The sequence below is a fragment of the Nuphar pumila genome, chromosome 16 (genome assembly GCF_984573655.1).
Source record: "Nuphar pumila chromosome 16, dmNupPumi1.hap1.1, whole genome shotgun sequence".
Lineage (NCBI taxonomy): Eukaryota > Viridiplantae > Streptophyta > Magnoliopsida > Nymphaeales > Nymphaeaceae > Nuphar > Nuphar pumila.
This window is the reverse complement of record NC_143264.1, coordinates 57,355,783-57,374,671: the sequence shown is the minus strand read 5'-3', so window position 1 is coordinate 57,374,671 and position 18,889 is coordinate 57,355,783. Positions and strand designations below refer to the sequence as shown.

The following is an 18,889-nucleotide window of genomic DNA, read 5'->3' as shown; positions in this document are numbered from 1 at the left end:
TGTTGGGTTCTCTAATGTAACATATAACTTTATGTTTGGGTATGGATCCAAATATTTGGTCCAACCCAGTTACTACTTTGTGTATATATATATATATATATACATGAAGTAGGGCATGACTTCTTTTTGAGAAGTCCCCCTTTTACTGCCGCATGTTACTTTTAGACTTTGTTGTGCAGTAGCCTGAAATCTGGAAATGAACTGATTATTCTTTAGATTGTCTCCACTAGTGGAGACAATTTATGCCACCAGGTAACATATGGTTATCTCAAAATTCTAACACACACGACGTAAATCTAGATCTATCTGTAAATTGTGATCCACTTCTAATGCTATCTAGTTAGTGCAAGTGCTGTGCATTTTTATCATAAAAAGAAGCAATCTTAGGACACCAAATCTATCTTGATTTATGTTTATGTATTTTGTTCATGCCCATTTACATTGTGATCAAGATACATAGGTTATGTGAATATTGTTAGGCATGCATCTGTGTTTGTGCTGTAGAATTGGTAACATGTGAGATATTTGATTTTTGTGAATATGTTATTGCTTTGGTACAAGTGCATACAAGATATGAATGTGTGCAACCCTGAGATTCAATTCCTAGGTCTGGGTTATGTTCACGTGGGTGGATGTTAACATATGTTATGAATGAAAAGTTTCATGTGCCTACATTTATGGGACATGTTTGATTATCGTGCATTTATTATGAATCAGTTTCAAGTACATGTGCATACATGAAATCGATGTGTGTTTGGCATGTACAATCATGTATAAATGTTCTCATGTACTTATGAATTATGGATGAATGCATGTATGTTAAGTGATTACATGAAAGCACTTGCACATGGATGGTGAACATATGCATATGACTGTGGTAACTCATGCACATTGTTAAATTGGTTTGAATGGATGTGCATTTGGAAGCATGTTGACCTCATTGCATACATTGCATATTATTATTATTTTTGCTTACGATGCATCGATGGTCTAAATGAATCATCACAGGCCTGGAGAGCCTTGAGCCTTGGTTTGCTCTTTCTTTAATTATTTAAATGCATCGCAAAAATCACATTTATATTATGGTTTTAATTGCGCTGTTCTACTGTTGCCACGAGAACCTAACTTGACATCGGAGACTGTACCCGTTTGGTGTATCCGCGGACAATAGTAATTAAAAAGAGAAACTTAAAGTTGTGTGCATTTAATAGGGCATGCATATGGAAAGGAAACTTAATGAAAGATAATAAGAGGATTCATACATTACGTATAAGTGATGCATTTTCTTGCTATGCATTAGATCATGCATATTCCAATTGTTCCCTCAATCATTGCATGATGATGAGTGTATGATGTTTACTTCCTAATGCCTGTTAAAAGTTTGTTACTTGCTTCTGCTTTAATGTTTCTGCATGCCTAACACTTATAACTGTTGCATGGAAAATTCCTTAAATGTTATAAATTGGCGGCTAAGTTTTATACATGTTGTGTAGTTTCCTTTACTTGTTTCTGTATATGCTGAAAATCATACACGACACCCGCACCACATACTTGACATATGATATACCTGCAAGAAAAATTACAATAATTTCTACTTAGACAATTGTAGTCTAATTCCTATAAATTTATCATTTTTCAGATAAAGGATAGAGTTTATGAGCGGCTGTGGGATGAGGCTTCAATCGAGATTTTGGATTTATTGTTCCAAGGATAGTTCTAGAAACTCTGATGTTAATTTTCATTCATATTGAAATGAAATAAATGATTTTGGTTTGCTCCTCACTGTAATGTTCCAGAATACTTAACCTTATAGTATTACTTGTTTTCGATGTATTAAAAAAAATCCTCAAAATTTGGGTTACGATTTCGGGGCGTTACATCGTGGGTCCTTGAACAAAAATCCCCATATCTTCCACTAGTCGGTGAATCCAGACAATTTCTATGGTAGTAGTTGACATGACTCGATATTCAGTTTCAGTAGATGATAATGACACCTTCTGTTGCTTCTTACATCTCCAAGAAATTAATGATTCTCCTAAAAACACAAAAAAACCAGTGGTTGAGGGACGATTATTAGGATCACCTCCTCAATCAGAATCAGTATAAGCTACTAAATTTAATTCAGAGGATGAAGATAAAAATACTCTCTTATTCAAAGATCCCTTTATATATCTGATGATCTGGAGAATTACACTCATATGAACTGATGTAGGCGCATGCGGAAATTGGCTTGTAATATGGATAACATATGAAATATCAGATCTCGTGATACTAAGATACATTAGAGATCCAACAAGTTGCCTGTAAGGAGTGGGGTCTTTTAGAAGAATTCCATCATCAATTTTAATCTTTGTTCCTACTACTTTAGGAGTTTCACAAATTTTATCATTTGTAATTCCTGACCTATCAATAATCTCAAATGCAAGTTTAGTTTGAGATAAAAAATAACCTTGATGTGAATAGTCAACTTCGATGCCTAAAAAGCACGTTAGGAATCCTAAGTCGAACCTTTCAAATTTATCTTTTAATATAGATTTTATGTTCTTAATTCCTTTAGTATCGTTATCTATTATTAGCATATCATCAACATACAACAATAAAATTAGTATCCTTGCATTGAATTTTTTAACAAACAAGGTTGTGTCTGTGAAACATGAAAAAATCCATTTTCCAACATTACAGTTTTAAATCCAAGGTTACCAAACTAGGAAGCGAAAACAGGAAATGATACGGGAAGCGGAAGCGAGAAGCGAGACATTTTAAAATTTATACGAAGCGGGAAGCGAAGTTTCAATTTAAAGGCAAAATATGAATAAAAAATGAAGCAATATGGAATCAAATAAGAAACAAATAAAAACTAAAATAAAATTGATCATTCTTATATTTCATGATTTTTCTGTAAAAGAGTTAAATTTTTTGTTAAAATCTAACAATGATGGTTACCAATTTAAAGAAAGTACATGAAAAGTGAGTGAAACAACAACAACAACAACAACAACAACTACGCCTTCATCCCAAAACAATTGGGGTCGGCGATATGAACCAAAAAAGAAAATCATTCTGGGTCTTCCACATGAATCCTTCTCCTCCAATCATTTCTATCCAATGCCATGTCCTCGGTGAGGTTCAAAGCATTCATATCCTTTCCTATCACCTCCATCCATGTCTTCCTAGGCCTACCCCGACCTCTTTTAACTAATATATTTTCCCATTTCTCCATTCTTTTAACTGGAGCATCATTAGGCCTTCGCCAAATATGTCCAAACCACCGTAAACGATTCTCTCTCATCTTATTTTCAATGGGTGCAACACCTACCTTCTTACGTATCTCCTCGTTCCGAATCTTATCTTTTATTGTATTTCCACACATCCATCTCAGCATACGCATCTCAACTGCACTCATTTTTTGAATATGATGTCTCTTGGCAGCCCAACATTCCGTACCATATAGTAAAGCGAGCCTAATAGTCGTCCTATAAAACTTTCCCTTCAACCGCAATGACATTCTACGATCGCACAACACTCCAGTTGCACTTTTCCATTTCATCCACCCAACCTTTATCCTATGATTTACATCTCCATCAATTTCTCCATACTTTTGAATGATTGATCCCAAATATTTGAAAGAATCATCCACCGATATTTCTTGCTCACCAAGCTTCACTACACTCCCATCATTGCTTCGTTGCTTACTAAACCGACATTCCATGTATTCTGTCTTACTCTTACTCAACTTAAAACCTCTTGCTTCCAATGTCTGTCTCCATAATTCTAACTTAGCATTAACCCCAACTCTAGACTCATCAATCAAAACAATATCATCAGCAAACAACATACACCACGACACATTTTCTTGAATTGATCTCGTAAGCTCATCCATCACTATAGCAAATAGGAAAGGGCTTAAAGCAGATCCTTGATGTAACCCAACCGTTATAGGAAAATTGGTTGTCACCCCTCCACAAGTGCGGACATTGGTAACTACTCCTTCATACATATCCTTAATTATACTAATGTACTTGAGAGAAACACCTTTCTTCATCATTGTCCAACAGAGAACGTCCCTAGGTACTCTATCGTATGCCTTCTCCAAATCAATAAAAACCATATGCAAATCTTTGTTCCTCTCTCTATTTCTCTCAATAAGTTGTCTAAGAAGATATATAACTTCCATAGTTGATCTTCCAGGCATAAAACCAAATACATGAAAAAGATGAAAAGAAATGTGAGAAAAGTATATAGTATGCATAGGTCATGTGTATGAGAAGCATAGAAGAAGTGTGGGGGAATCGAGCTTCCCATGAAGTTTCGAAAGCGAGGAGTATCGCGCTTCTGAAGCGAGTTTCCGGGAAGCGAGCTTCCTACCTACCTAAGAAGCTTTCGGTAACTCTGATTAAATCTATCATACCAAGTCTTGGGAGTTTGTTTCAAACCATAAAGGGCTTTTTGTAGACGAAACACTTTCCCTTTAGGAACCTCCTTACATGGAGAAGCATCCATATAGACTTCTTCATTAAGATCACCATTCAAAAAGGCATTTTTGACATCAATTTGATAAATATTATATTTTTTAATTGAGACGATAATAATAAGACATCTAACAGTAACCATACGTGCAACGGGCGCAAAGGTTTTATCATAATCTATTCCATATTCTTGACTATACCTTTTAACAACTAGAAGGGCTTTATACCTTTCAAGAGACTTATCACTCTTGGTCTTGAATTTGAAAACCCATCTACATCCTATAGTTTTCTTACCACTAGGAAGATTTTGAAATTACCATGTTTTAGCTTTCTTAAGAGCTCTAAGTTCACTATCCATAGCGTCTATCCATTCGACAATCTTTTTGGCTTCTTCAAAGTTTTTAGGTTTCACGTATGAGTGAATGGCGCTAAGGCAAGCTCTATATTTGGGTGAGAAGGAATCACATGATATATGTAATAACCTAAATTTTTTCATTAATTTTTAACGCGTAAATTGTTTGATTTGGGCTTGGGATCCAAGTTTTGGATCCAGGACCCATAAAGGGGGTCAATATAGGAAATTAATATCTTATCTATTGAAAAAAGAGAGTTTAGGATAAGGATCCACAGTTGGATCCACATTGCCAGTGAGGCGCTGATCCAACACTTGGTTGGATCCCGGCTCCCAGACCCGGGCCGCGCTCTGTGTAACGAAACAGTTAAAAAAATAAATAAATCTTTTTCGGACATGGGCCGGACTCGGACCCAACCCGGACCCGATAACCCTTTAGGGTTATAACACCCGACGCAGGGGGCGAGGGTTTTTAAAACCCTCTTCCTCCCCCGCGTCGCTCTCCCCTTCCCCGCTCGACTGAAGAAGGAAACCCCTTTGGGGTTTCCCGAATCGCACCCCCGTGCCTTTAAGAGCACGCAAGGGTGAGGGAGGATCCCTCACCCGTGCACTCTTTCTCCTTCACTCTCTCTGTCTCCCTGTCTTTCTCCTTCTCTCCCATGTTTTCTCAGCTAGCTGCCGACGACCTTGCCTGACACCCTGCCTCCTCTTGCGGCTCCCTTTCCACTGCCTCGCTGCCTGGTGACCACCGATTGTCGGCAACCTCGGAGCACCGATGGCACCTCCCTCAAACCCTCCTGTTAGCAGTCAACGATTTCCGTATACTCCCGATCGCCCTTTCACGGCAGATGATTAGTGGCCGACAACATCTCCTTCTCGCAACAACAGCAACCCCCAAGTGCCGGTTTGAGGTACGGGTCTTCTCTTTTGAAATTAGATGAGAAATCAAACACCGGTTCGATTTTATGTGTTTTTTTGGATGGAATCCATGAAAAAAATGTTTCCATGGTGGATTCCTCCATGATGTATGGAGGATGACCCATGGATCGTCCCCATGGCTGATTTCTCTATAACTGCATGTTTGGGTGGTTTGGCTGCAGGCCAGACCCAGCCGACCAGGTCGGTTGGGTCAAATTTGTTAAAAAAAAGGGGCGTTAAGGTGTTTTGGTCCAGCCCACCTGACGTCGGCTGAGCCTTTGGGCGATCTGCCCGAGCTGACTCAGTCGGCTGGGCTGCGTGTTTGGCCCAACAGACTGGGAGGGTGTGGTTGTATGCCAGACCCAGTCGGTCACGTTTCTGGAAAAAATATTAATAATAGAATTTTCTTTTGGTGGCTGTTCAACCCTTACATCAAACATGCCCAGACTGGGCCCGTCCATGGGCTGTTAAAAGAAAGATGCATTTACTAAGTGTATACAAAATTTATTCATAACATACACTGCTATGGTTATGCAGAATTCGATTTTGTACATGCATTAGCTATGCATATGCTACTCATGCATCCAAAGAGACTCATGCATTGACATGTGTATGCACACTTAAGAAAATTATGCTTAATGTGATGGTGTCTGCAATGCAAGTATGCAGTTAATTTTAAAGTTGAGCATATAATGAAAAATTGTAGTTGCCACTAGTATATGAAATGAAATAATACATATGCATGAATAGGTGATTTATTTCATATATGGCATGTGATTATGTTTTTTGCATATGGTGCCTCGATGATCAAAATGAATCAGCGTGGGCCCGGTAGGCTTCGAGCTATGGTTTGCCCTTTTCTTATTCACTTCTAAATGCATCGCAAAAATCATATTTATTTTTATTGCATTATATTGCAATGTTCTATGTGTTTTCACGGGCGGGAGTCTCGTGATGACTCTCACAGGGGTAGATGCGAGCTTTTGCCTTGCTTTTGGATACTAAATTGCAGAACTTAATAATTGACTTTTAATAAAAAGATAATAAATAAGAACAATGTAATATATGAACTGAGATCTCGCATCGAAAGAATGACCATCTTAAAGGTTTGGTTTTGGGGGGCCACGAGGATACAAAAACTCCGAGTGCTTTACTTTGACCCCTGAACTCGATATTGAGGTTCTTTCTCCTGACCACGATTTTAAAGAGAGTCCGCCACTTGACCTGGCGGTGGTGTATTCGACACAATTGTTGTTTTACTATACCAAGAAAGTGACACTGATGGGCGTGGAGGGTCCCTAGTGTCCCCGACATTAGATGTAGATGTCTAATGTTCCGAAGGTGATTCGATCAAGAGTTAAGTTTGGAATCCAGTAATAAAATCCAACTTGTGTGTTAAACTACCCTGAGAACCTAACTTGACCTTGGGGATTTTACTCGTTTGACGTATCTGCGGGCAACGATAATTAAAAAGAGGAACTTAAATTATATGCATTTAATAGGACATGCATATGAAAATGAAAACTTTAATAAAAGATAATAAAATGTTCATGTATTGCATATAAATCATGCATATTTTGTTGAGACATGTTTATAAGAGTCTTGTGGGTTTTCGTATTAATGTCTATTTGGTATGAGCCTTTCTGTAATTTGGGCTCATGGTTACTCTCTATTTAAGAAGAGATTAACCCTAATATGATAACATGATTTCTATTCTTCTTTCTCTCTCTCTCTCTCTCTCTTATTTACTTGAAAACCCTAGTCACCGACTACAACATGGTATCAGAGCGGGTTGCAGATTTGGGCGTGTGATCTGATCTAGTTTCTCCTCAAATAGGCAACAACTACCTAGTTGCTCAACTCATCTATAGCAACTAGGTTGACACGTCAGAGTGGTTGCAGATCTGGGCGTCATCTTTGTTCTTGGTGTGTCGTAGAGGATAGATTTGCTGTCGACATCAGAGTGGAGGTCAGTCGATGGATGCAAGCATGTGATTTCTGCGTCGTGGTCATCAGGTATGTAAACAAAAAAACAAAAAAACAAAAAAACAAAACAAAACACAACAAATATTAAACTAAGATTGCAGTCACTGCTTGGAGTCGATCTGGTGTGGTATGATACAATTTTTAATTATGCGTTCAGATCTGGGTGTCAATCTGAGGTTGAATGACAGTTTTTTTATGATTCAAGTCTGCGTTCAACTTTGGGTGATTATAATCTTCTTGTCGTGGTTGTGGGTTTCATGTTGCGTGTCGAAGCCTTCTCCTTTGTGATCTAAATCAGATCTGTTAGGTCGATGGAAGTGTTTGTGGGTGGTGTTTTAAATAAGACAATGGAAGTTGCCGATTGGTGTGGAAAACCAGATCTGATCTGCGTCTCTTAAATTTGATCAGATCATCACGCTCGTGGATTCTGCTGTAGATTTAAAAAAAAGGGGGTTGTTTGGTGTCGTGACCGTAACTGTGGTGCGGTGAGTGGATTCTGCTGTGGCTGACTGTGGAAAGTTACTGCAAGTGTCATGAAAATGTGGATGGAATCAATCAGATCAGGTGGAAATCTGATTCTTTGGTCGATGCTGGTGACACAGATCTGGAGTCAGATCTGACAGAAGTTGCAGGGATCTGTCAAGCGTTGAAAATCCAAATTTGAAATCAGATTTTACATGAGAAAATCAGTGGAAATCTGATTAGCGTAGGTCAAAATCAAATGGTCGCGGATACAGGTATGAGTTTTGTGTTGAAGTTGTGAAGTGGGTAAGAGATTAAATACATATTTTAGTCGAGGACATGCATAATTTTGGTTTGGGTCGTTCAAAACTGGTTGTCTTGAAGAAATATTTATAGCAAATTGTCGTGGATATGCATTTTTTTTGGAGATCTGATCACAGATCCGAGTGTGGTGAATAATAAATTTTTTGTTTTTGTGAACCTGCATACTACTATTTTGGTTTGCTCATATCTGGTCGTTGTGTAAGATTGTTTATATTAAATAGTCGTGGTAATGGCTGATTCACAAAAAAGGGAGCAGAAAGCAGATAGGTCGTCAGATTATAAAGTATTCGCTAATCTCTTGGCTAGAGTGGCTAAACCAGATGCAGATTATTCCAATGATATTGTTACTCTTAGCTGGTCTGAATATGATGAGCTTCTAGCATTACGCCTATCTACTTTGAATTCTCCTGAGGCCAATGTTGCGTACTCGGCAGGTGATGGCCTATTCCAAGGTGGTAGGTGGATCATTGATTCAGGAGCATCTAGACACTTGCATGGAAATTCGTGTAACTTTTAAAGTTTAAAACCTGTACCTGATCATAAAGGCGTAGTTCTTGCTGATGGGAGTTCTTCCCTAATTGTACGACAGGGAAACATGTCTATTTCTCCTACTCTTCAATTGTCAAATGTTCTTCATGCTCCTTCTTTTCCACATAATCTATTATCCGTCAGTCGAATATCTAAGAAATGCATAAGAAATGACTTTTTGTGAGAGTTTGTCATTTTTATCCGTAAGAACAAAACATTTGCATCCAAAAACTCTCAACCTATTGTAGTCGGGTTCCTTTTGATAAAATTTCAAAAGGAGAGATTTTATTTAAGTTTTTTGATGGAAGACGATTTATAAGATAAACGAATGCAAGATCTGCCTCGACCCAAAATCTTTTTAGAATGTTTTGAGAAATAAATAATGTTCTAGTGATTTCAATAATGTGCCTATGTTTTCTTTCTGCTAAACCATTTTATTGAAGTGTTTTAGGACAAGACTTTTGATGAACAATTCCATAATTTTCAAGATAATTTTTGAATTCATTAGAGAGATACTCACTTTCGAAGTTTGTCCTAAGAATCTTTAAATTTCTATTGAATTGATTCTTAATCATGTGATATGCCTTAAATGATGTAAAAACCTCATGTTTATGTTTAAGAAAGTAAATTAAACAATATCTAGAGTAATCATCAACAAAAATAACATAATTTGCAAACCCTCTTTTTGATATAACGGGTGTCGGTCCCTATACATCCGAATGAACATGTTCAAATGGTTTTGTTGAAAACATAGATCTTTGTTCAAAACACAAGCTTCTCATTTTTCCAAGAATACAATAATTACAAGTGAAGTCATTTTTACAAAGATCTTTAACAAAATGTAAATAAGAAAGCTTGATGACATTGGGATGCCCGTCTCTTGTGTTGGGCATTTATATCTTTATGTTGGACAACATTACAAAAAGAGTTATTCGGAATTTGAAGAAATTCCACATAGTATAGTTGTTCCTTCCTAGAGCCTTTCCCAATCAACTTCTCGGACCGATGATCCTTTATCCAACATTTATTAGATGAGAATTTAATATCACATACATGGTCCGAGAGTTGACAAACTGAAAGCAAATTTAAATTTAATTTTGACATAAATCTGATTTTGGGAATAGAAAAATCTTGATTTTCAAAATTTTTAATATAACGACCCCAACTCATAACCCTTAAAAAATGCGGATTTTTTTTAAAACCATTGCGGAAACATTCTCAGAGACCCGGGACCTTTACAGTTTCACTCCCATAACCAATCAACCACAAGGGATCTTACATTATTAATTATAAAAGAAAGAGTGTTTAAATCGGTAATTGCAAGAGATATATCATAGTTGTTTAAATGACATAAAAATAAAGAAAGAAAAACTGAGCCACACTGTCCTCTATGAAAACTGTCTAGCAAAAGTGTGACATTCGTAGCTCTCCCAGAAACGAGTCGCTTAACTGATACCCTGTGGCTGCGGAAATCATAAAAGTAGAGGTGTTAGAAATCCGATGAATTCTGCGTACAAATCCTTCTAATGAATCAAATGAGTATAAAGAATATAGATATGAATTCATGCAATAATTTAGAGGGATACATTTATGACAAATTTATAATTCAATTAAGCATTCATGTAATAGAGAACAATTATTAAGCATGGATGAACATTTAATAAATAACAGAGATCATAAATTAAGCAATATAATTCATTTAAAATGTATTAGGGAACACCATTATGTATTCATCAACATTTAACAGTTAAATGAACATGTAAATATGCATGATCTACTACATATCAGGAATATGCATAGCTTCAGTGCAATGCATGAGTGAATTATTATCTCTTATTAGATTTTTTTTCATATGTTTGTCCCTATTAAATGCGCACAATTTAAGTTCCTCTTTTTAATTATCGTTGCCTGCAGATATACCAAACTGGTAAAATCTCCGATGTCAAGTTAGGTTTTCAAGATAGCTTAACACACAATTTATATTTTATTACTAGGTTCCAAACTTAACCCTCGAGGGAAACAACCTTCAGAACATTCGACTACCTATCTAATGTCGGGGACACTAGGGACCATCTATCCATAAGTACCATTTTTTTTAATATACCAAAACAATAGCTGCGTCTACACACCACTCAAGGCAAAGTGACAAAAACTCCCTAAAATCGTAGCCAGGAGAAAGAACCTCAATATCGGGTTCAGGAGTAACAATAGTGCACACGAAGTTTTTGTATCCTCGTGGTCCCCCAAAACCGAAACTCTAAGATTTCCATTCTAACGATGAGAGATCTCAGAATGTATATTATACTGTTCTTATTCATTATTTTTTATTAAAATCCAAATATTAAGTTTTGCAATTTAGCATACAATAACAAAGGCAAAACCTCACATCTACCTTTGCGAGAGCCATCAAGGGACTTCCACCCGTAGAAATACATAGAACAATGCAATACAATGCCATAATAATAAATAGAATTTCTGCAATGCATTTAAAAGTAAATAAAGAAAGTAAACTAATGCTCGAGGCTCTCTAGGCCTGCGATGATTCATTCAGAATATCAATGCGCCATATGCAAAAACCATAACCATATGCCATATATGATGCAAATCACATCTTCCAAATGCACATTCATATATGCTAACCTTTACTATGTGTATGAAACAAAAATATTCATAAACATGTCTTTATTCAATTTATATGCATAATCATGTCACACACATACTTTCATTGCGTACACCTATTCACGCCAATACATGTTTCCTTTGAGTGTGCGTGCTCACGTAAATGCATATTTCCATCAAGTGTGCATATTCATGATATCAATAAATTCACATATACATATCAATGCATGTTCTCATTAAATTTTGCATATACATAATTCTCATTAAATTCCACGGGAACACATGTTTGCCTAAGTGTGTATATATATAACTGTGCATACTTTCATTTGGATGAAACATATACACACCCAATATCCTACTCTTTTCAAGTGCACACATACTGTATATGCACGGTTCCACCTTTTCTTTTCTTTTTCTTTTCTTTTTTTTGAGAAGACCCCACAGTACCCAGCCGACTGGGGGGTTCGTTCTGGTCTGATGCAGACCTGGCACGGCCTTGTAGGGAGCTGCCAGGCCTGCACTAGTCCAACCGCAGGCTGGACAGGGCCCGGCACGGCCTGGCATGCCCAGCCGAGCCACCTGCCAGGTTCCCAGCCAGCACCCTGCTGGGTTTGGGTCAGCCCAACCAGACCCCAGCCATACCTGGCACGTCAGGCCAGGTGCGGCTGCCCTGACAGTCAGCCTACATGGAACCCAACAAAAATTTTCCTATATATATATATATTTTCAAAACATAAGAATACCTTCATGTTCAGAAAAAAAATTTTTCAGCATGCATGTACAGGCCCGTTTTTTGATCAGATATGGTTAAGTATGTGGACTTGAAAAGCCAATAAGCATCTACATGCATTTCCCCGTTCAGAAATATGACGAAAATTGAGGTTTTTACATATACTACACTTGCATGTTTATATTCAAATATGCATAGTATGCAACCCTATACACATGGAAAATTCAAGTATACCTTGCATGAATATTTTCATTGGTTGTTAGTGTAAGACCCACAATTTTCAAACAACTTCTGAATAAAATTCACGAGGCATTTCTAGGTGAAAATAGCATCTATACTCCAAATGCGAAATGAATCAAATTGTACGAACCAGTTATACTTAAGATATTCGTCGCTTCACAAATATATGCTCAAACACTCTGGAAGTCATAACTTCTTACCTGAACGAAATCAAGAGATTTCCACGAGCCAACTTTCTTAGTTACGTCAATACGAAGAGAATGGCGTACTCAGAATTTTCAGAAAAAAATCGTCGAAAACCCGAAATTTTTGCAAGACTCACGAAAATGTTGGTGGGACCCACAAAAATATTCCTCAGAAAATATCTGGTGGGACTCAAAAAATATCCCATGGAATTTCCATGTGGGCTCCACACCCAGAAGGAACCTCTTAAAATTTCTCATAAAGAAAGGGCAAGAAGGGGAAAGAAGCCTCTGGATTTTTCTAGTTTTTTCTAGAAAAATCCAGAAGAAGAAGGGCTTGCTTAGGGGCTAAGCAAGCTTGGCTATAAATAACCTTGCCCCCCTTTAGAAAAAATCACCAACCCCCCTTTGCCTCCTCTTTCTCTCCCATAAACCTCCCCTACCTAGCCTAGCCTGCCTGAGTGGGTTTGAACCTGCCTGACCTAGCCTGAGCCTGCCTGATCTGGTCCTAGCATGCCTGACCTGGTCCTAGCTTACCTGACCTGGTCCAAACCTAGTTGACTTGACTTGAACCTAGTTGGGTTTGAAGTCAAAGTCAAAGTCCTTTTTGGTCCCAAACTTTGATTTGATTTTCTGAACCCAGACCCAGCCTGCTTGGGCTAAGTTTGAATCTGCTGAACCCAGTTGACTTGGACCAAACCTAGTTTGGTTCAAACCACTTAGGTTGAGCAGCTTGACTTACTCTTCCTTTTTTCTCAACTAGGTCGACCTCATCTGACCTAGTCTGACCTCTCGAAGGAAGGTTCGAGCTCAGTTCGAAGCAGTTGGAGCATTTCAGAGCCGTTTCTTGTGCGATTTGAAGTAAGTTCGCTTCGTTGATCCATCTCTCTCAAGTATTTGCTTATTTGTATATAGCATATAGTTTCTAAAATAGTATCTGATCCTAGTTCTTGGTTGAGCCTTCTAGGACACTTCGGTGTTCATGTGCTCGCCTCGTAACTATCGTTAGATATATATGTTTGAATACGCAGTATATGCGTTCTTAAAAATAGTATTTCACCCTAGTTTCTGGTTGAGCCCTCTAGGACACTTCGATGTTTACTCGCTCGCTTCGTAACTATCGTTGGATACCGATCTTGGTGTATATCGTCTGGATATAGCTGTCGCGTCTTATATCGCCAAGGCTCGTGTAATTTACCATTCGCCGTCGCATCGTATGATGCCAGGGCTTCCCGCTTTCTGCAATTTTCAATTATGCACTTCCAATTATGCATTTAAATTACGCCGTCGCGTTGACGCCAAGGCTCCTGCTTTCTGTAAATATATTCTCTTTCCGTTTTTCCTCTTTCTTTATTTCTTCTTTTCTTTGTTTAAGTAAGCCAAGAGGGGGGTTATGCCCTCCTCCTTCTCCAGCCCTTTCTAAAAGGGCTGAAGAAGGAGAGTTTCCAAAATTTTGGAACTCTCTCTCCCTTGTTTCCAATTTTTTAAAAACGCTTGTTGACTTTTTTCCAAGTTTGGTATTTTTAAAAGTTTTCCTAAATCTCTCTCTTAGGTAAGAATAAGGACTCTTTTAAGAAGTCCTACTCAGCCCTAAACTCAATTTTCAAAATTAATAAAAATTATTTAATTAATTAATTAATAAATATAAATTAATTAAAATTATCTAAAAGCTTCCAAAAATAACCAAATTAACCCAAAAGACTTTCTAACCTTATTAAACTTCAAATTAAAGCTTTTTTTTTATTGAATTTAAAGCTAAAAAAACATTAGGCTTGGATTTTGATCTAGATCCAAAATTCAAACCCATACCCAAAACGAAAATGGATCAAGATCTGGATTAAAGCCAGATTTAAGTAGATCTTAAATAAGATCCAAATCCATAATGATTTAGATCATATGCATTGGATTCAACCTGATCCAACTCCGGATCCTTTTCGATAAACTGCTTAATTTTTAGAAAAATGCGATTTTTGGACCAATAGTAGCCCGAATCGAGGAAAATAAAATATCATTGCGCTCAGAATTCCAAGACGCATCCAGTGACATATTACACTACTATCAAATTTTGAACTTTACCCAAAAATGACTTGAATTTCGCTTGAATTTAAAGGTCGAATTTATAACTCTTTCTTATGCCTCAATTGGCTCGTTACGACATTGTCGATGGGACCTGGGCCAAGCCCAGACTCAACGACATCAGCCTAAAACTGAGCCCCAAACGATTTTTCTCTCAAACTTAGCCAAATTTTTGGAAAACCAGAAAGATGACTAAGTATGAAAATACGTGATATTACATCCAATCCCTTTGATTTCAAGAGAAGCTCCATCCGCGGTTGAAACAAAAAAAGATGAGTTTTTTGTATATTCAGAAATTGAAAAATTATTTAGAGTCATATGAAAGGAGACACTCAAATGTAAAAGCCAAGAAGTCTTATCGGGAGGAGAAAATGTTGATATGGCGGCCCAAAAAATGGATCCCTTTAGAAGAGGTTGAAGAGCTTCCATAATTTGACTTAGGGATAAAGCTGCATTAATGGAAGTAGATGGACCCTCATGACATGGCCACCATCTTCTTCTATTTTGGACATACCCGTTTAATGTGTCCCGGTTCTTTACAAAAATGACATATAATTTTGCTATAATCTCTTCCTTGGTACTTTCCATTTTGGCCACCATTTTCTTTTGCTCATTGATTTTGATTTTTAAAATGAGGGCGTTTGTATGTTTTCAAGTTATTCCCCGATCTAAAAACGACATAGGCTCCTTCATCTTCATCTTTGTTTGAAGGTGTAACAAGAACACTCAGAATGATTTTACTCATTCCCATACGAGTTTCTTCTCCACTTAGCTTAGTGAGAACATCTTCAAGAGGTGGAGAAGTAAAAGAAGATAGAAGAGAAGATCTTATTTGTTCGAATTCGGGTTTGAGCCCATTCAAAAAGTTAAAGAACCGATCCTCTTCCAATTGTTTGTCTCGAAGCTCAATGGCTTATCCACTTTACTTTGGTTCAAACATTGCAAGCTTATCCCAAATAGAAGGCAATTCGGCGAAATATTCTCTAATAGATAATTCACCTTGTTGAAGGGTCAAAGCCCTTTTTGAAGATAATATTTGTGGGACAAGTCTCTTGAGGTATACATCCTCTCAAGATATTCCCGTATTTGAGACACTTTTTTGAACTTTAAAATATTTGCATTGATCCTAGTCTCAATCGAAAAGAAGATCCATGATATTATTTTGTAATTTTTCATCTCACGTTCTTCTTGCTTTTTGTTATATTCTTTAAATGCTTTTGCTCTCTCTTATCCATCATGGACCTTTATTTTCTCTTTTTTTTCACTATAGTAATTTTAGGCTCGGGTTTTGGAATCGTACATTGGATGTAATCCCAAAGTCCCTTACCCTTGATGTGAGCTTCCATATTACCGGCCCAAACATGATAATTTCACCCATTAAGTTTGAAACCAAGGGATAAAATGAGTCTTTTTTAGACATTGAGAAGCTTTTTATTAGAGACAAAAAGAGCCTTAATCAAATGGAACACTTACCACAAAGGGTCTTCTTTTATGCTTACTTGATGTAGCATGTCTTTACTAAATGTGGATTGCACAAGCTCCCCACGCCAAAACACAAGAATGAATTGTGGGCACGACTTTCGAGCCGACCACTGTGATGACACAATACACAAACTATCTGATACCATGTAAAAATATCTTCAACAATAGCGCTATGTGCACAAAGGCACTAGATTTACAATGGATCGATATGTGCACAAAGGCAAGATAAACACTCACAAAGGAGCATACATGCACAAAGGCATGAAAAAATAATAAATCACTTTATTGAAGAATGAAAGAACCTCTTACAAAAGGATTGATTTACAAGGGAGATGCCCCCATTATTTATAGACCATTTGGAACCTAAGGAGGGGCTCCATATAGACGTTGGAGCCCCTCCAATGGTCACATTACCGTTGGAGGGTCCAACACCTATATGGTGTGGGCCCCTCTAACATCAAAAGAAAAGAAAAGAAAAGAAAAGAAAAATAAAAATAAAGAAAAAGAAAAAGAGCATATTCAAAATTGAATATGCGTGAATGGGTAAAATGACCATTATACCCCTAGTGGGTATTATGTATATATAAGTAGATAAATACACACACACACACACACACACATATATATATATATATATATATATATATATATATATATATATATATATATATGAGATACAATTTAACAATCACGTCATATATCACTTCATATGACACTTAAATTATAAAATCACATATTTAACCAATAAGGTTTCATCAACTATAGTGAATATCATACAGAAACATATTATCTTACAGATCATATCATCACCATAAGGAACATTGCATTTCGTAAATTGAGCTTCGAAGCATGCCTAAACAATATAAGTTCTATGCAAGTATACGTGATCATATACATTTCATAATACGAAGCAACTAAACCTCAACATGCGTAACTCCTACATAATTCGAGATATACACATAGGATTCAAGTCATATATGCATTGTTTCACCACATGAATTAATATGCAAAGCAAACATTTCATGCATAATGTGTCTCACACATAATATATATATATTATGTATATATAGTTCGTTCATGAGAGCACGAGACATATTAGTCCATGCATAACGATATTTGCATAATCCTATCATGAATATGATTCTATCGCTCATGCTTTCGTGTATGATTACACAATTATTATTTCATACTAGCATTCAATATTGTAATGTTAAATACATCAATTTATGCAACATTCATTCACACAAATGCATGCTCAAACATGTACCTGCAACAAACACACTCCATATTCTGCTATCTAAAATCATGATGATCATGATCTCCGAACTACGACAAAGAAATCACTTCTATTCCTATACATTCAAATCATGCTCAGCATGATCTCCGAACTATAATCACAACAGTCCTAGATATCTACAACTAAGTGGTGTCTGAACAAGAAAGTGTTGTATACAATAAAAATAAATTTATTGGGTGTGGGTGATGTATTTGCACCACGAGCATTCACCCGATTTGTATTTTGCATTGCATTGCATTTAATGCACATTGACTTATAGTTGTTTTGATACTTAGCGTAAGTATCACATTTTTAGTATATCCTGCACTCAAATCAGTTAAACATATAGGCAACCATAGCACCCCTAGATATCTACAACTACGTGCAGTGTGTGCGCATAACTTGTATTTGCAATTCAGTTAAGTATTTAGCACAACAACATCATGCTTACACAATTAGTGCCTAAACATGCTCTCTACATGTTCAGTTAAGGAAACTTACTTTAATAATGTGAAGAACAACAAATCGAAACCCAAAAGATCGAGGGGTTTCAAAATCCGCAAAGACTGCTCAACCTACGATGCTTCACACTTGGTGCACAATCGAAATTGCCAAAAGCTCTAAAAATATGAAATCCCCCAAAATCCATAAAGATAGGGTGAACCACCAATAAATATTATCTTCTGAGCAGAAAACGCTGCATACACCAACATCTCCATCTTACCAAATTTGGTTACTACAAAATATAGATTAAATATTTTAAGTAGTACTTTTGATTAAAATAACCAAAATGTTCTTTGATTAAAAATTAAGATTTTTAACTTGCTAAATTCATCTACTAAATTCCAAAATTCAATAACACGCCAATATTTTACAAAATTCTTAAAAACATGTTTTTGATCAGAAGTAATATAATTGATTGTTAAATATTTGAAATAGTTTTAAAAATACCAATTTTACCTTTGTTAGCCAAAAATGAGTAATTGAGCATTTAAAGCCAATAAATGAGATTTAAACGATAGCAACACATTTCTAACTCGAAGATAAAGATGAATTATTTATTTATTAATAATATACAAAATTTATAGGTTTTACACCCTCGTAGCTCTTCGTAGTAGTAGGTCTCCTCACTACGTCTTAAAAGCTGTAAAAAACATAAAAGTAAGGGTGTCAGAATGATAGATCCTGCATACAAGTCTTGTATTCTCTAATAAATCAAATAAGTAAAAAAGTCATAAATAGGATTTA

The 18,889-nt window shown here is 36.6% G+C and overlaps 1 protein-coding gene across 4 annotated transcripts in view; it reads left to right on the top strand.

Annotated features, from left to right (window-relative positions):
* Positions 1-18,889, top strand: part of LOC149813265 (single-stranded DNA endonuclease family protein) — a 101,962-nt gene that overhangs the window by 24,939 nt on the left and 58,134 nt on the right. The window lies entirely within an intron of this gene.